The 17,654-nt window shown below is 33.8% G+C and overlaps 1 protein-coding gene across 3 annotated transcripts in view; it reads right to left on the reverse strand.

Moving 5' to 3' along the window:
- The window catches only part of lama (phospholipase B domain containing lamina ancestor), a 111,021-nt gene that overhangs the window by 32,363 nt on the left and 61,004 nt on the right, over positions 1-17,654 (reverse strand). The window contains exon 1 of one of the 3 annotated variants that reach the window (XM_073987543.1): positions 6,172-6,439. The exons of the other annotated variants lie outside the window; for them this stretch is intronic. The gene's annotated coding sequence lies outside the window, so the exon portion shown is untranslated. Of the gene's footprint in view, positions 1-6,171; positions 6,440-17,654 lie in introns of those variants that run through there. 3 annotated transcript variants of the gene reach the window in all.

The following is a 17,654-nucleotide window of genomic DNA, read 5'->3' on the forward strand; positions in this document are numbered from 1 at the left end:
TTATATCGATGTAGAATTGCACGCTGATCAAGAATATATATACTTTGTGGGGTCTACAATGATTATTTCGAGTAGTTACAAACGTAGTGACAAACTTAATATACCCCCACCCTATGGTGGAGGGTATAAAAAAGGTGTCATTTAATGTCAAAATGCCTCCATCATATGGTGGAAACTAAAGAATACTCATTATTATTGTTTAAAAATAAAAATATATATTTTGAACGGCTTCACCAAAAATTCACATGCCCTTTGAACGAAAAAGTGGAATTAATTATATCGTGATTTTTAAGGCAAAAATAATTGTTTGCTGAAAACATGGCTAAGCCGTTGAAACTTTGTTGCTTATTCTCTTTTCTGATATGTGTTGATCATGTGTGCTGCAAAATATGAGTATGCGTGTCCGATGCTTTTTTATTATAGCAACAATATCAAATAGCAATATTTTTGTGAAATTTGTTGCTACATGTTGCCGTTGTTCATTGTGTTGCTAAACATATTCCGAAGAAATTTTAGCAGGCAAAGCTGCAAATATTCTGTGCTTTTGCTAATATGGCGTTAGCATTTTAAACCCTGTGCATAACCTAACAGGCATTGCAAGACGCTTTGTTATGAGCTGAAAGCTGTCGTCTCTAAAATATATTTTATGATTGCAGATAACGAAAATGTGAATAAAAACGGTAGAATATGGTCCTAAATCATATATAAAAAGCGAAAGCTTCTGGAGGTGTTAAATATTATAGCCACAAATTTCTTTTGTTCAGAGACTCATAATGAAATTTGATTTGGAACATTTCTTCTTTTGACACAATCCCCAAAAAGGGAAGTATTTTAGGAGATTTTGACTCAGTATGGAATAAATTTTAATTAAGTGTATAAAAGTTTAACAAATAATATCTACCTATAATATCTAATTTTGTAACGTCATTTTCTTAACAAAGTATTTTACTTAGATATCTAGATTGCTCTGGGACTTACAGTGAAATTTTGTGTATAATATTTCTTCCTTTAAAACCGTTCGTCTAAAACTAAATTTCATGTTACTTTCATGCATCAACTCGAAAAAAGAGCAAAACAAATTTATTCAAAAATATTTGGGTGTTTTGTTGGCAAACTTGACGTATATATTTTCTTGATATATATTGTAAATACATATTTCATTTATTCGTCGACTTATATTGAAATTTGATGGAGAGTATTTTTGTCTTTGGCGTCTTCTATCTAGAATGAAGTTTTGTGGGACAAAACTTAATAAACTCAGATAAAGTACAAACGTGATTTTACTTTTGGCAGATTATTTAGAGTTTTGATGTATTCGGGGACCTATAGTAAAATTTGATGACAAATAATTTTGTAGAATATTTTTTTCTATAGTGCGATTTTCCACTCATTTTTTTGGAGTTACCGACAAAAATCGGTAAAATTAAAATTTGTATAATTTCGGTAATTAACCATGTTTACCGGTAGGCTAGCGACGAATAAAAAGTAAACTTCTAGCGAAAGCGAGAGTGTTCTCATAACATATATAAATGCGAGAGTGTTCTCAACTTTTATTTGAGTTTTTCATTCATAATATTGCGTGTTAATTTTACCGATTTTTGTCGATAACTCAAAAAATGAGTTAGAGAATTCCACTACTGATACAATCAAATTTTAAAGGAGTTTTTAAACGTTTTTGAAAAAGAGGACCCCTTCAGTGACTCGGATTTTAATTTTTAATTTCTTTATAAAAAGATTGTAGTCAGTAATATTGCCAAAGACTCTTTATACCTAAAATGCAAGGATTCCAAGGAATCTGATATCGAATATTTCAACACCTGTAGAAATGGGCCGAACTTGCCACACCTATTTAGGTTACTTCCCGACGTAAACTTTCAAAACGCCGATACACGTGTCTTCTTTTTTTCGGTACACTTTCATAATCTGTGCGGGGTTTGTTGTAATTTTAAAAAAATCAATTTTGCTTGTCGCTTAACGGCAAGCTTTTCATGTGTATAAATAATCCCACATAAACATATGAAATACCACTTCAATAAAACCGCGTTTAAAACTTCGATATTGCATACAAATCACAATGAATTTTTCCTTTGTAACGCTCATATCTCCGCTAATTGTTGTCCCACCGACTCGACATTTTTTGCAACATATTTAATTCATTCAATCATAACATATATAAATGTTCCACAAACATCCCATAGGGGTCAAGGGAGACTTCTATCATATCAATGAGTGCACCCCGATTCATATTAGCTCAATGATATGGGACCTACTGTTTATCGCCGAATCCGAACAGCGTGCCTGAATGACACCACTTGTAGAGAAGTTTTACATGGCTGAAATACTCAAGAAATGTTGCCAACATTACTAAGTGGTATTTTGTCACCATTGAAAATTTTTTATGTTGACTGACCGGGGAATCGAACCCAAGAATGTGCATACCATTGCACCACGGTGGCATTCAATCACTCCTTTATATAATTTTGGTGCCAATCAGTCACTTTAGTTGGTAATCGTGGATTTTCGAGAGCTTTTGTATAAATATGTCAGGAAGCATGGAATTGCTCATGAAAAAAATTATCGACGTCAACAGGACCACTATCGATTAAAAATTTGCTAACGATCCTTAAGCAGTCTTTAAACTGCACTTAAGCAAAAAATTGAGAACTTTTGGTGGGGGAGGTAACCGAAGAAATTTTACGATGGGGAAAGATTCGGCCAAATCAGATACTCCATTCGAGTATTCGTGCTCGTCAGTTATTTAAGTTGGCGCCGTCACGGTTATTTAGTGCTCACGGTGCGCCTTAACTAACTTTAAATGAAAGGTGCTTACACCTGGGAAATTTCTCTCTTTAGTCCCATTTTGACAGGACTTGCCGCTTCCAAGCAAAATCCTGAAAACCTAAAATAAACCAAAAAATGTCAACTTTGACTGCGATTTATTTGAAAATCCCTCCGGCGATTTTTTCTGTTTTTTGGGTTTTTCTCATCTATGAACATTGCTGTTTCAGAATCCGCAAAAACTTCCAAGGTGTAAGCGGTTTTCATTTAAAGTTAGTTAAGGCGTACCGTACATGAGATTGTTATATAATGAGGCGATACAGCCAGTGCATTGTCTCAATTTGAACTTCTATATCTCCAAAATGGAAAAAGTCATAAAGGTCAATCTTGTAGACGATTTTTACTGCTACAATATTTTCGTTAGTCCCGTTACGATAGGACTTGCGGTTTCCTAGCAAAATTGTGAAAACCTAAAAAACTCCTAAAAATGTGAACTTTGACCGCAATTTATTTGAAAATTCCTCTGGCGATTTTTTTTTTTTTGATTTTTCTCTTCTATGAACATTGTAGTTTCAGAATACGCAACAATTTTGTAGGTGTAAGCACCTTTCATTTGAAGTTAGTTAAGGCGCCGCGAGCACAACCTGCTTTAGAAAAGTTCATGACTATCCGAAAAGAGTTCGTACACTGTAATTGTGGTAAAAATTTTTAAATTTTGTGGTGGCGATACTCAAGGGAAGTACACTGATATAGTCCCTATTCAAAGGTGATCTACGCCTGGAATAAATATTACGATGTGCAAAGTTTGGACCAAATCGTGTGCTCCCTTTGGGAGAAAGATGCTCGAGGGAGTGGATCGATATGGCACATCATCGAACATAAACTAAGTTTGGACGAAATATTACGAGAAAGAAATTTTGGACCAAATCGGTTGATACTTTCTTAGCTAAATCGACTCCAAACTGTCTGAAACGGATCTCATCCAAACACACATTGGGTCTAAAGCCAATATTTCGATGAAGCACATTATCATTGTATCAAAGTATATAACCCTCATTAGCCTAAAGCTGAGAACACAATGAGAAATTCATGCTTATCCAAGCCTGAATTTGTGTAAAGGAATAAAGAAATCCAAAATCGTGTTTGAATTAGGTAGTACCTGGTCTTTATTCATTGTGAATCTACCTGAGGCTGAGGGTATAAAAAGAAAAAAAAATCGTTTACTTCTGTTCAGGATTTCACGAGCAATTATCTTCTATTGAAATCAGTAATACGGGTATAAAGGAAATAGGCTGCTAGATAGACGACATAAAAGCTTTGTTTCTTTACTTTTTTAATAGCAAAAGAGAAAACTATTAAAATTGTTCTCAGTAAAAAAAGCATATCTGGCAGCAATGAAAAAAACAAGCATGCTGCCTAAAAAAATAACAACAAAAAAATAATTTTTTTATTTCACTGGTTTGAGTTTTTTGTTATTTATATTATTTTTCTTTTGCCTTAATAGTCAAATAAATGTCATATCAGCAGTTTGACAGATTTTCCACTTTTACACCACGAAATTTATCGAGCAGAAAGTAGTAAATGAGAAAGCCATTTTGGCATGCTCTCTCACTCTCTTAAATGTTGCTTCATGTTTTACTACTTTTTTGCAGGGGTGCCAACTTGGTGGTTTTCCCGCTACTTGTGGTGATTTTTGACGTACAAAAACCACCGTTTAAGCAGGAATGTCAACTGTTTTAAGGTAAAAATCGGTACAGACCTATGGTGCGTATGTGGCTGTAGCGATTTTTACCTCGGGACAGTTGACATCCCTGCTTTTTTTGGGTTAAGGAACGCTTTCCGTGTTAAAAATGGTAAAACTTTAAGAAACTTTAACGTAAAGGAACAACGCTAAAGTTTCTCTTCCATCTCACTTCACTGTAAGTGGAGCAAGAAGATACCTCTTCCCTAAAGGCCAAGACACATACGCTATATGGCATTCCTGCTTATGTCATATCTGGTAAAGGTAAAAAATAAACATCGAAACCACATTTAAATTAGGTCGTACTTGTCATTTATTTATTTTTTTTTTGCAGAAATGCCTTAAGCACGAGAATACCATGCTGCCTGCTTATGTATCTTCGACTTTAATAAATTTATAAATTAATTTTATTATGGAATATTTTCAAGAATTAAAAATATTCAAACTATTTATAATACCACTCCACATTTAACTTTAATTTGCGATGCGATAACATAATTTACAAATAATTAATTTTCATTTCTTCATTGGCAGGTTCGCTTGAAATAATCGGTTATTGAACTTTACTTCTTTGATACATATTTCGAAGATCGTTTTTTATTGTCACTCGTTATAAACATACACACAAGCACAAACATACTAAAATCACAAGTTTATTTTTGGTATTCATTTGATTATTGCACACGACCAAAGAAGACATCGGAATGTCTGGTCAAGATACAAATGCCAAGCAAACAAATACCGCCGCCGCCGGTATAACCCAATGTAGGATGAGTCAGACCTAAGAGTCAGTCAGTTGTTGTTCTTGATTCACAACATAAAACAAGAGGAACTGCTAATGACATGATCGATGAGTATTTAATAGATGAAATGGCAACAAATATAAAATATATATAAACACATGATATACGAAAGGAAAATTTGAAATTATTTCACAACATTTTTTTCTGTCACATTGCAAAACAAGGCCATAAATTATTACGAGAGAGTGGACCGGAAGAAAATTCATAAATGTTTTCACGGGATTTCCCCAGTGTCAAAAGTAAAAAAAAAAAAATATTTTTGCAAAAAATCTTTTTAAATTAAAAATAAACAAGCTATCGCTAAGCAGAGTTAATTTGGCATACAATTTGACCCACATTCGTAAACAAAATGTGTCCAAAAATAGCACAAAAGTGACAAATTTCGTACAATATGAGAAGTAGTTAGGTATTGGATGGTGTATTTAAAAAAAATTAACAGGTTTCTTTTATTTATTTTACATTACACATGACAACTTGCACATGTATTGGCATTTAGTTACAGACATTGCTTATTCTTGTATGTAAATTAGAAATGCGGAAATTCCAGATGAAAAAACACCCATTCACAACTATTAACATTCACTTGGTTGGCAACCATAAAATCTACTTTCTGTCCAAACCGCATACACTCAGCACGTGTGGAACAACTAAGTACTCCCAAGCACCATAATTCCACGTGTTAAAAAATTGTGTTAGCAACTGCAAATTCACATTTTACTTGCTGCAATAAATCTTATTTAAATTCCATATTTTTTTTTTTTTGCTTTTGCTTTGTTAAATCAAAATATCGTTTATTTGTTTTTTTTTTTGGTTTTCAAGTCTCATCTTTTCGTTTCCCGTTATATATACCTCAGAACTTCAGAAGTTGAATACAACCGATCGATCCTCAACCGGACACACACGCACACGTTTAGACGTTAAGAGAGCACGTACTGAACTGAAGCGTTTTCATTCAGATACTTTTGATATTATTCACAGAGACATAGTCCATAATAAAAAGCTACATTAAAATATACAAAACACATGTATATACGAATATGTTTGCAAGTTGCTAGCTAGCTGAGTAGCTAAGAGCCGTCAAAATGTAGAACCCAACTGTATACTCACATAGTAATCCGTCCGATTGTCTCACATCATTTTGAGTTGACTATGAAAGCGATGTTGACAATTTAGTGATATTTTGTAAACATTTGTGAGTTTTTTATTTATTTAATAACAAATGTCAGAAATAATAATGCAAGACAAAAGGAGAAGAAGGACAGTTACTGACATTTCTGTACTATCTAAAATGTTTAAACTTGTCTAAAATGTCATAAAGCAAGTAAGAACGCCGTTAAGATCGGACGGAACGAACTCCGCCAGTTTTCTTTCGTATATGAAAGTACTTAGCTCTTCCGACACGCTAACTGAAGAATATTTTTTTTATACCCTCAGCCTTTAGGCTAAAGGGGGTACATATACACTTTAATACGACCAATAATTTGCCTCATCGTAATAATGATTTTAAACCCCAAGTATGTTTTGACGATATTCGTTTCAGACGATTTGGAGTCGATTTCCGTCCGTCTGTCTGTCAGTCTGGCTGGTGCGCACGAACGGATCAACCGAACTTAGTTTAACTTCGAAGATGGGTCATATTGGTCCACAAATGTTCAAAATTTTGCTGTAAAATGTTGTGAACGATAACTCTCGAAGTTAGCAATCGATTTACATATCGTTTTATTTTTTCCACCCGCTTGCGACGAAAATTCCAATTGTCGCAATTTAAGTAGTCCAGAACTAGTTCTAATCAGTACTAGTACAAATATTGGCCCCTAAGTAATGCGAAGGGAACCAATTGTCACCTTTTTATCCCCAAGTAAACGAGGAGGCGTCAGTTGCGACAAAATTAACTTAACTTAAACGACGAGTTCTATAAATAATTCACATTTACATTTTCTTCATAACTTTAATATAAATGAAGCATCCAATAACAGAAGCTAGTGTTGATGGATTGAATATCTTCGTACATATTGTTCTGGTATAAAAAAGGAATACGAAGGAAATATGCAAATCGCCCTCTTCTTCTCTCTACCCGCTAGCAATTCCAAGTTTCGCAATTTAAATAATCTTATACTAGAGGTAAGTGGTACTAGTTCACAATTGAACCATAAGTAATGCGAAGGGAACCAATTGACACCTATATATCCCCAAGTAAACGACGAAGCGTCAGTTGTGACTATTTCCCACCACTTTTTTTATACCCTCCACCATAGGATGGGGGTATATTAAGTTTGTCACTACGTTTGTAACTACTCGAAATAATCATTGTAGACCCCGGAAAGTATATATATTCTTGATCAGCGTGCAATTCTACATCGATATAGCCATGTCCGTCCGTCTGTCCGTCTGTGGAAATCACTCTAGCGTCCGAACGGATTGACGTAGGTTGATGAAACTTTGGGAAAATATATTATATGTACGTAGGACTTTTGGTATTGAAAGCGGGCTATGTAGGTCCACGCTTTCGTATAGCCCCCATACAAAATGACGCGTGACGCGTCGTCGTTTTAAGGATTTTTTAAGATATTTGTCCCATTTTACCACCGAATTGGTTGTAATTTGGTACTTTGTGTCTCCAGAGGCCAAAAAACATTCCTACCAAAGTTGCGTTATATAGGTCCACGTTTTGGTATAGCCCCCATATAAGGCCCCATATAAAGTACGCGTCATTTTAATATATTTTGAATGTATTAGACCCAATTGACCACAGAATTGGCTGTAATTTGGTATTTTGTGTCTCCAGAGACCAAAAAACATTCCTACCAAAGTTAGGTTATATAGGTCCACGTTTTGGTATAGCCCCCATATAAGGCCCCATATAAAGTACGCGTCATTTTAATATATTTTGAACGTAGTAGACCCATTTGACAACGGAATTGTTTGTAATTTGGTACTTTGTGTCTTCAGAGGCCAGAAAACATTCCTACCAAAGTTGGGTTATATAGGTCCACGTTTTGGTATAGCCCCCCAATAAGGCCCCTTATAAAGTACGCGTCATTTTAATATATTTTGAATGTATTAGACCCATTTGACCAAAGAATCGGTTGTAACTTTGTATTTGTGTTTCCAGAGGCTAAAAAACATTTCTACCATAAAATGTTTATATAGGTCCACGTATTGATATAGCCTCCATAATACGATATCTCCCGATTTTCGATATTTTGAAGGTTTTAGCCTCATTATCACACCGAGATGGCTGAAATTTGGTATTTAGTCTTCTTTAGGCTTATAAAACTTTCCCCCAGAAATTTGTAGGTATAGGTCCACGCCATCATATAGCCCCCATAGAACGGTACCTTCCGAATTTCGGTTTTTTGAAGGTTGTGGTCACATTAATCCACCGAAATGGCTGAAATTTGTGGTGGAGGGTATAAAAAGTTCGGCCCGGCCAAACTTAACGCTTTTCTTACTTGTTTATAAATAAACTGGTATATGACTGTAAACCTGGAACTAGTACAATACCACCTACACGTAATGCATAGAGTGTCAGTTGGTTACCTCCTATGACATCCCCATGTTAAAGTTTACAGTTGATTGCACTGTGAGGGGTCAGAAGTGGAACTAGTTACTGTAACGCTGAGAATCGACGAGTTTCCGATGCCGAACTAGCCCATAGCGCAAGCGGGCAGATATATATCGGGTTCGAATATGGACTATATCGGTCCACTCCTTCGGGTAGCTCCGACACGCACAAAAATATATGTTAGAAATATGTTTGGATCCAAACAAATATTTGTTTGGGACTGATTGCAAACAAATATATGTTTGGATCCAAACATAATTTGTTTCGGTCCAAACCAATATATGTTTGCAGCATTTTGTTACATATCTCAATTTTATATGTTTGGGTACAAACATATTTTTTATTTTAGAACATATTTTTCATGGGTGGAGAGTTGATGTTTGTCAAAGAGAGCAGCAGTGAGAGCAAGTGAGCATACATTTAAATGTGTTTCACATTGACATTTACGCTCTTTCTCTCAGAAAGCGCCCACTGGTGCATGTTTTTTTTTTTTTTTTTTTTTTTTGTGGCTGACTGATACTTTCTTAATACTTTCAGAATCTGAAATACCACGTTTCAGTAATTCTTTTTGACGATGCGATGGAGGTACCTCATATTGGGAATATATCAAAATATAAACTTATACTGATCATTTTCTTCGTAGAGCTTTTCTATACATTGAGAATCCGAAATACAAAATAACAGTCACTACAGTAAACTAATCCTTTTCACATTGAGCGGTATCGTAGTTCCTTCCAACCTGAGAACCCGCAATACCTCTTTTATTTATTTATTTATTTATTTAATAACTAGTTTTATTGTTTTCTTCGACCTTTCTGTTTTTAAAATAAATAGAAGTGATTTTTAATGACATCAAGCTCAAAAAATCGCTTCTATTTATTTATTTACTTATTTATTTATTTATTTATTTATTTATTTATTCATTCATTTATTTATTTATTTATTTATTTATTTATTTATTTATTTATTTATTTATTTATTTATTTATTTATTTATTTATTTATTTATTTATTTATTTATTTATTTATTTATTTATTTATTTATTTATTTATTTATTTATTTATTTATTTATTTATTTATTTATTTATTTATTTATTTATTTATTTATTTATTTATTTATTTATTTATTTATTTATTTATTTATTTATTTATTTATTTATTTATTTATTTATTTATTTATTTATTTATTTATTTATTTATTTATTTATTTATTTATTTATTTATTTATTTATTTATTTATTTATTTATTTATTTATTTATTTATTTATTTATTTATTTATTTATTTATTTATTTATTTATTTATTTATTTATTTATTTATTTATTTATTTATTTATTTATTTATTTATTTATTTATTTATTTATTTATTTATTTATTTATTTATTTATTTATTTATTTATTTATTTATTTATTTATTTATTTATTTATTTATTTATTTATTTATTTATTTATTTATTTATTTATTTATTTATTTATTTATTTATTTATTTATTTATTTATTTATTTATTTATTTATTTATTTATTTATTTATTTATTTATTTATTTATTTATTTATTTATTTATTTATTTATTTATTTATTTATTTATTTATTTATTTATTTATTTATTTATTTATTTATTTATTTATTTATTTATTTATTTATTTATTTATTTATTTATTTATTTATTTATTTATTTATTTATTTATTTATATATTTATTTATTCATCTATTTATTTATTAATTTATCAATCTCAGAACGAATTTATAAAGTGTTTAATTTGCCACATCAGCATCCACTACACTCAAACTTCGGTGAGATGTCGGGAGTGGGTGCATCTCAGAGGTTGTTCTGGATTTGTCCATGCGAGGAAATAGGACAAGGACTATGTTGCTGGATTCTGAGTGAACAAAGCCGCACTATGTCGCGAGTTCATATTAACTGTGGCCAAAAATAGAAGGAGTTGTCGTAGGTGCATCAATTTTGGTACACGTACCTATTATTGACTTACAATCTTCAGGACAAAAATTTGGGTTGGTCGGTCCACGTTTTGATATAGCCCCCATAGAACCGTACCTCCCGATTTTCGGTATTTTGAATGTTTAAGACACAATGACCAACCGAAAGTATTCAAATTTTGTGGTTAGTCTTCGGCAGAGGTATCAAACATTCCAACAGAGAATTGTGGGCTTAGGTCCACGTTTTGATATAGCTCCTATATAACGGTACCTCCCGATTATCGGTATTTTGAAGATTTTAGCCTCATCATTACACCGAAATTGCTGAAATTTGGTATTTAGTCTTCGCAGGGGGCATTATACCTTCACCATGAAATTTGTCGGCATAGGTCCACGCCTTCATATAGCCCCCATAGGACGGTACCTCCCGATTTTCGGTATTTTGGAGGTTTTAGCCTGATTATCACACCGAAATGGCTGAAAATTGGTATTAAGTCTCCGTTGGGGGACTTATAACCTTCCACCAGAAATATGTCGGTATAGGTCCTCGTCTTCCTATAGCCCCCATAGAACCGTGTCTCCTCATTTTCGGTATTTTGAGTGTTGTTGCCTCAATATCCACCCGATATGACTGAAATTTGGTGTTTAGTCTTCATATTATTTGTGAGCATATTGAATATATCAAACTCTTGTCTTTATATATGAGAAATTTCCTTTAAAAAAATTTTTGACCGATTAGTGGTCAAAAAACGGTAAATTTTTTGTAAAAAATCGAATTTTGATTTTCGCTGTTCACAATTTTTTTTTAAAAATTTATATTTTTAAAAATTCTCTCGTTTTAAAGCAAGACTATTAGGTACTTAATAAGCCCACAAAAATATATGATGATCGGTTCATTCGTTTTCGGGCTATAGCCAACACCGCGAAACGATTTGTTAAAATAGGGGGTATCCTCTCAGTGAGGTGGTCGCTGAAAAAGAGAAGTGACACATTCGTCTGCAAACCTCTGCAGCTGGGACCTTTATATATTTGAAGTACTCACTTTTTACTACTCATACAGCAAGAAATATTGATATACACTTTTATACAATTTTTTCCCCACTCCACTCAATTTAAAATTTGCTTCAGAAAATTAATAAACTTAGTAATACATGTTTGGGTAAATGTAAACACCATATGATTAATATTTACATGCAAACAAAGGTGTAGCCAAGTTGATTACATCCCAAGAGAACTTAGGAACCATTTTTGCAGCGACCGTTACTTTTAAATTTTAAATATTAACGCATAATATAACTTATTAATTTTAGAAAAAAACACACAAAAATACGTATTAACTAAAATTGTCGGATTTAAATCCTCATATAGCAAAAACTACTTCACGTATCAGTACCAAAATTCAGATTCTTCTTAATTAATATATTTTCTATCACTCCCCATCAATAAATTTGTTCAACGAAGTATTTAGTTTTTACCATTTTTGGCCACGGTCGTGACACTGTGAGCCGCCAGTCAGTCGTCATCAGAATACGCGACTCCCCCGCATTTTGTTCTCGGCAATGACCAGAGAGGTATAGTGCTGGCTGAGCAGATTAATAGCTCTACATTTTGCACGGTCAATGAGGATGTTCCTGTCACAATTAGAGGAGAGTTTTACAGTTCGCCAGACATAAAAATCGTGTCACCTGGTCTGACAAATGACGTTACCTGCAAACCCATAGTTTCACTTGGATCCAACCATCTTCCCATAATTGTCTCCATCAGCAGACCGCCCAATTTCATCACCTCTGAATGCAGTACTTTCATAAATCATGGGAAAGCTAATTGGCCGAGTTTCGGAGAGTTCACTAATCACCGCTTCAGAAATCTGCCGAGAGATCTAGCAGAAAGGACGTTCCGAGACAACGACACACCAGCAGTCGCTCTCCATATACCTACTGGTCGAATATCCGAAGTAAGATCAAACTTCCCAGCTGAGGGATAGGATTAGCAAAGGAACATAATGAGCTTTGTCGTGCCGACCCCAGTGACTTCAGAGTCAGGCAGCTGACACTGGAAGTTAACAGGTTGGTCGTGAGCATAAGCGGAACAATCATCTATAGAGTTGCAACATTGGAGCCGGAAAGAGTGATTTGGTGGCAACGCTTTAGTCACTCTCGAACCCTCTGATAAAGGAAGTTAGGACATGACTCACGTTTGGCGACGTTACGCTGACGGATCCGAAAAGGTACGCACGTTATTTTAATCGACAGTTTGTCGAGCAACTCGGTAGTGACTGAGAAGAGTACAACGTCGCATTACATCCCTTCCTGCCGAGGATGAACCACCACAATTTACAATGGATGATGTTGCAAATGCCATAAGGAACGCTGTGCCCTGATGCAATCACCATGGTAATGCTGAAACAGATGCATGTGCCGGGAGTCGGTCTGTGGTAAGCTATGCGGCGCCAGTTTTGTCCGTGAATATAAGTACAACGCAATGGAAAAATATTCAAACCTGAGAACTGCAACAGGGTGCCCCCCATTTCAGTGGACCATCTACATCAGGTGACAAAAATTATTCCATTACAGCAACACAATGGGATGCTTCTTTGCAGTGTGTTACCGTGAGAGCCATCCATGTCAGGAGAGATTTTTTTGATCTAGAAAAAAGGTCCAACGTTACAAGAAAGAACCCTACATCAACAAGACTATCAAGCTGGTTTAAATAGCATTCACACGGATGCCGTATACAACCATCGTGTGAATACGGTCCTCGGAGAACATCCCCCACCTATCGCAGCTGAAGAGCGTTAGCTGCCACGACAAACAAGAGTAGTTTTGGTTACCTACGCTCGAGATGGCGCAGCCGTCTGAATTTCTATATGGCAAGGATCCATGACACCGTGCAAAACTTCTGCCCAGTATGAGGCACACAGTGTCACGACCGTGGCCAAAAATGGTCAAAACCAAGTACTTCAGAATACAAATTTATTGATGAGAATTGATAGAAAACATTTCAATTTAAAGGAATTTTAATTGTAGTATTGATTTGTGAAGTAATTTTGTCCATGTGAAGGTTCAAACCCGATAATTGTTGGAAATATACATTTTTGTTCTTATTTTACTAAAATTAATAACTTTTATTATGCTCCAATGTTTTCATATTTAAAGTAATTTATCGTTCTAAAATAAATTTTTACAGTTGCTTTGGATGTAATAAAGACCTAGACAAGACACTAGGAAGACTTGATAAAGAAAAAGACTTCAATAAATACTTCATAATTACAAATTTGTAAAAATGTTTGTATAAATAGAAGTTATCAAAATCAGCCTTTGTCTTCTAGCCATTAGCATTCAAATACGCCTGATGAGCCTGGCTTAAACCACCAGGCGAAATGATCGTAGCGTAATGGTTGAGTGTGTGGTATTTCGCTAGAATTCATTTTTCAATACAAAACTCCTTATGCCATGTTAGCTCGATTAATCCAATTAATTAAAAACTTTCATAAATAATGGCCTTCGTCCTAAAAAGACAATAATAAATAAAAATGTGGATTTACTTTTGTTTAATAGTAAATAGTGATCATATGGTGTTTACAGGTACCCAAGTCTGTAGTACTTAGTACATCGATTTTGTGAACCAAATTTGAAAATTAGTAGAGTGGGGAAAAATTTTTATAAAAGTGTATATCGATATTATTTGCTATTTCAGTTGTGAAAAGTAAGTACTTCAAAAGTATAAAGGTGCCAGCTGCAGAGGTTTGCAGACGAACATGTTATTTCTCTTTTTCAGTGACCACCTTAAATGGTGAACAGCCAAAGTCAACATATGATTTTTTACAAAACAATTGTCATTTTTGACCACTTATCGAAAAAAAAACGTTTTTAAAGAAAAAAATCTTATTTTTGAAGACAAGAGTTCGATGTATTCAATAAGCCCACAAAAAATATGAAGACTGAACACCAATTTTTAGCCCTTTGGGTGTGATAATGAGGCTAAAACCTTCAAAATACCGAAAATCGGGAGGTACCGTCCTTTGGCGGCTATATGAAGACGTGGACATATACCAACAAGTTTCAAGGGAAAAGTTTTATACCCCCCCATAGAAGAATAAATACCACATTTCAGCAATTTCGGTGTGATAATGAGGCTAAAACCTTCAAAATACCGAAAATCGGGAGGCACCGTTATATGGGGGCTATATCAAAACATGGACTTACACCCACAATTCTCTTTTGGAATGTTTCATACCTCTGCCGAAGACTGTACACCAAATTTCAATCATTTCGGTTGGTTATTGTGACTAAAACTTTCAAAATACCGAAAATCGGGAGGTACGTTTCTATGGGGGCTATATCAAAACCATGGACGTGAACATCCCACAATGTAAGTCAACAATAAATACGTGAACCAAAATGTATACACCTACTCCTTCTATTTTTGGCCACAGTTAATGTGAACTCGCGACATAGTGTGGCATAGGCCCGCACGACACACTGTACCCTTTCAACTGTCATGCCAAACCTACTCAAATAACTTCAGTAGATCTGTGGGAGGAGTTTATATTACTCCTAGGATAATTGGTGTTGAAAATGGGCTATATTGGTTTTAGCCACTAAAATGGATGAAATTTGGTATCTTATTTTGTCTTCGTTGGGGGTACAAATCACAGCCGCTAAGAGTGGTCGGTTAAGATCCACGTTTTGATATAGCATTTTAAAAGTGTTAGCCAAATATTTCAACTGAAATATCCAAAATTTTGTGATTAGTTTTTGATAGCAGTTTCTCAGGTTGGAAGGAAAACGATACCGACCAATGTGCAGCTTTTTAAACAATTTTTCTACTAAAGTGGATGTAACTTGGTATTTTTGACTCTGAATTTAAATCTTGTTTTAAAATATTCCCAGCAAAATTTGAAGGAAGGGATTCCATGCGATGACGTGATTTCATGGCATCTTTTGCTTTGGTTCAAATGAAGTCGTGAAAGATCCGATCTTTTCATTAGCATTTGAACCATTGCAAAGGAAGTCGTGAAAGATCCGATCTTTTCATCCGTATTTGAACCCATTCCATAGATCCAATAGAGATGAATTTTGTGTTTTTATTTATACATATTTTTCTAAATATAAAAGATTAATTATTTACAATAGGCTTGATGTTGTCGAAAACTCGAAAACAAAAACAACGTTGTTTAAACTCTCGTCTCGTTCTTTCATAACCGTTACGAAACTATTTTTTCAATTTTACTCAATTTAACTCGTGGTCAAGGGTATAAAAAATTGGTCCCGGCCTAAATTAACGTTGTTCCACTTGTTTTTTATATTGTTGACAGCACTGTTCACTAATTAAGTCGAGCGTGAACTGAGATTATATATATCTCTGAATGAGAGGATCCAAAATGGAGTTGGAATTTCCAACTTGGAAATAATTCATTGAATTTTTCTCTTCTCTTTTTCAGTTAATTGGAGAGGATTTCCTGTTTCACTGATGTCAGTATCTAGCGAATTTTTATTGGCTTGGCAAAAACAATGAAATTGGCTGTTCATTACTTTGGCATTGTTGACACGACTTCGAACACAGCCGACAATGAAACGCTACGAGAATTATCAAAACAGTAGACGACAGAGTACAAACATAGCTACCTGATGAAATAGCAGAAACAAATGTATCAACCAAATACGTAAAGCCAAACAGCTGTTTTATAAAACAAAAAAAGCGCAACATTAAAGTGTGTGTAAACTATTTTTTTTGCAGAACTACCGTTAAAATATTCAAGGTGATCTACATACATGGGGGTCACCTCCTGGTCGTCGCACGACGCCTACATAAGTAATTCGTTACATTATGTCTGTTGTTGGTGCAATTAATTTTAGAGTGTAACTATATTACGTTGAAATATGCGGAATTCAATTAATTATGGAGAAGAAAAAATTACCATATGCCATCACCACAACAATACAACCTTCACCCCCATACACATATTTTTTGTGCTTTTGGGGAAAAACTGCAAACCCAATTTACATAAACATCTGTAAGAAATCTATTTTTTTTATTTTGAACAAATAATTACTAAAAATACTTTTCGTTTCTTATTTTGAAGAGGAGGCCGGTCGGCCAGTTTTATTGTTTTGGCTTCTCGTGTAAGGAGGAAATCGAAGCAGCCACTTGAAAAGTTCATTACACTCTTGTGAAGTTCAAGTGAAATTTGTCTGCCGATCATAGATAGAGAGATAGCATCACACACAACAACAAAAAATATTTACATTTGTACATTGGAATTTTCTATTAGTTTGTCTACAAATATGATTGGAAAATTCAATAGAACTATTAGTTTTCTAGAGGTTGAATAACATTTAAATGTACAACAATTACTATAACAAAATTATTACAATTCCAACAGTTGCAGCAAAATGTACATTTTTGTGAAAAAAAAATAGAAATGTTGAAAACTGTCGATATTGCCCCCTATTGTTCATCACATTCTGCTATTGCAGTGTCATTCACCTCCTGAATACATATAGTGACGTTTTCTTCGACCAAAAATATTGGCCAAGTACAAAGTAATTGCCCATATTTCGTAGATTCCAAATAACCAGAAACATATTTTCAATGAACAACACAATACGTCACAAGATTTTTCTGATGAGTTTCGTACATTTTCATTACCGAATATACGTTGTTAGTGAAATTCATACAGATATCATTCAAGTGATTTGCTTGCATGTCGATGCGATTTTCTTTTTTGACAAGTGTCCAAGAAAATACAGACAAAAACTATTAAAGAAAATCATTCAATTCAAAATACCTTGAACTCTAAGAGCAAAGTATTATTTACACACAAGTA

Source organism: Musca autumnalis, unplaced genomic scaffold (genome assembly GCF_047663935.1).
Source record: "Musca autumnalis isolate F117 unplaced genomic scaffold, ASM4766393v1 scaffold_4, whole genome shotgun sequence".
NCBI lineage: Eukaryota > Metazoa > Arthropoda > Insecta > Diptera > Muscidae > Musca > Musca autumnalis.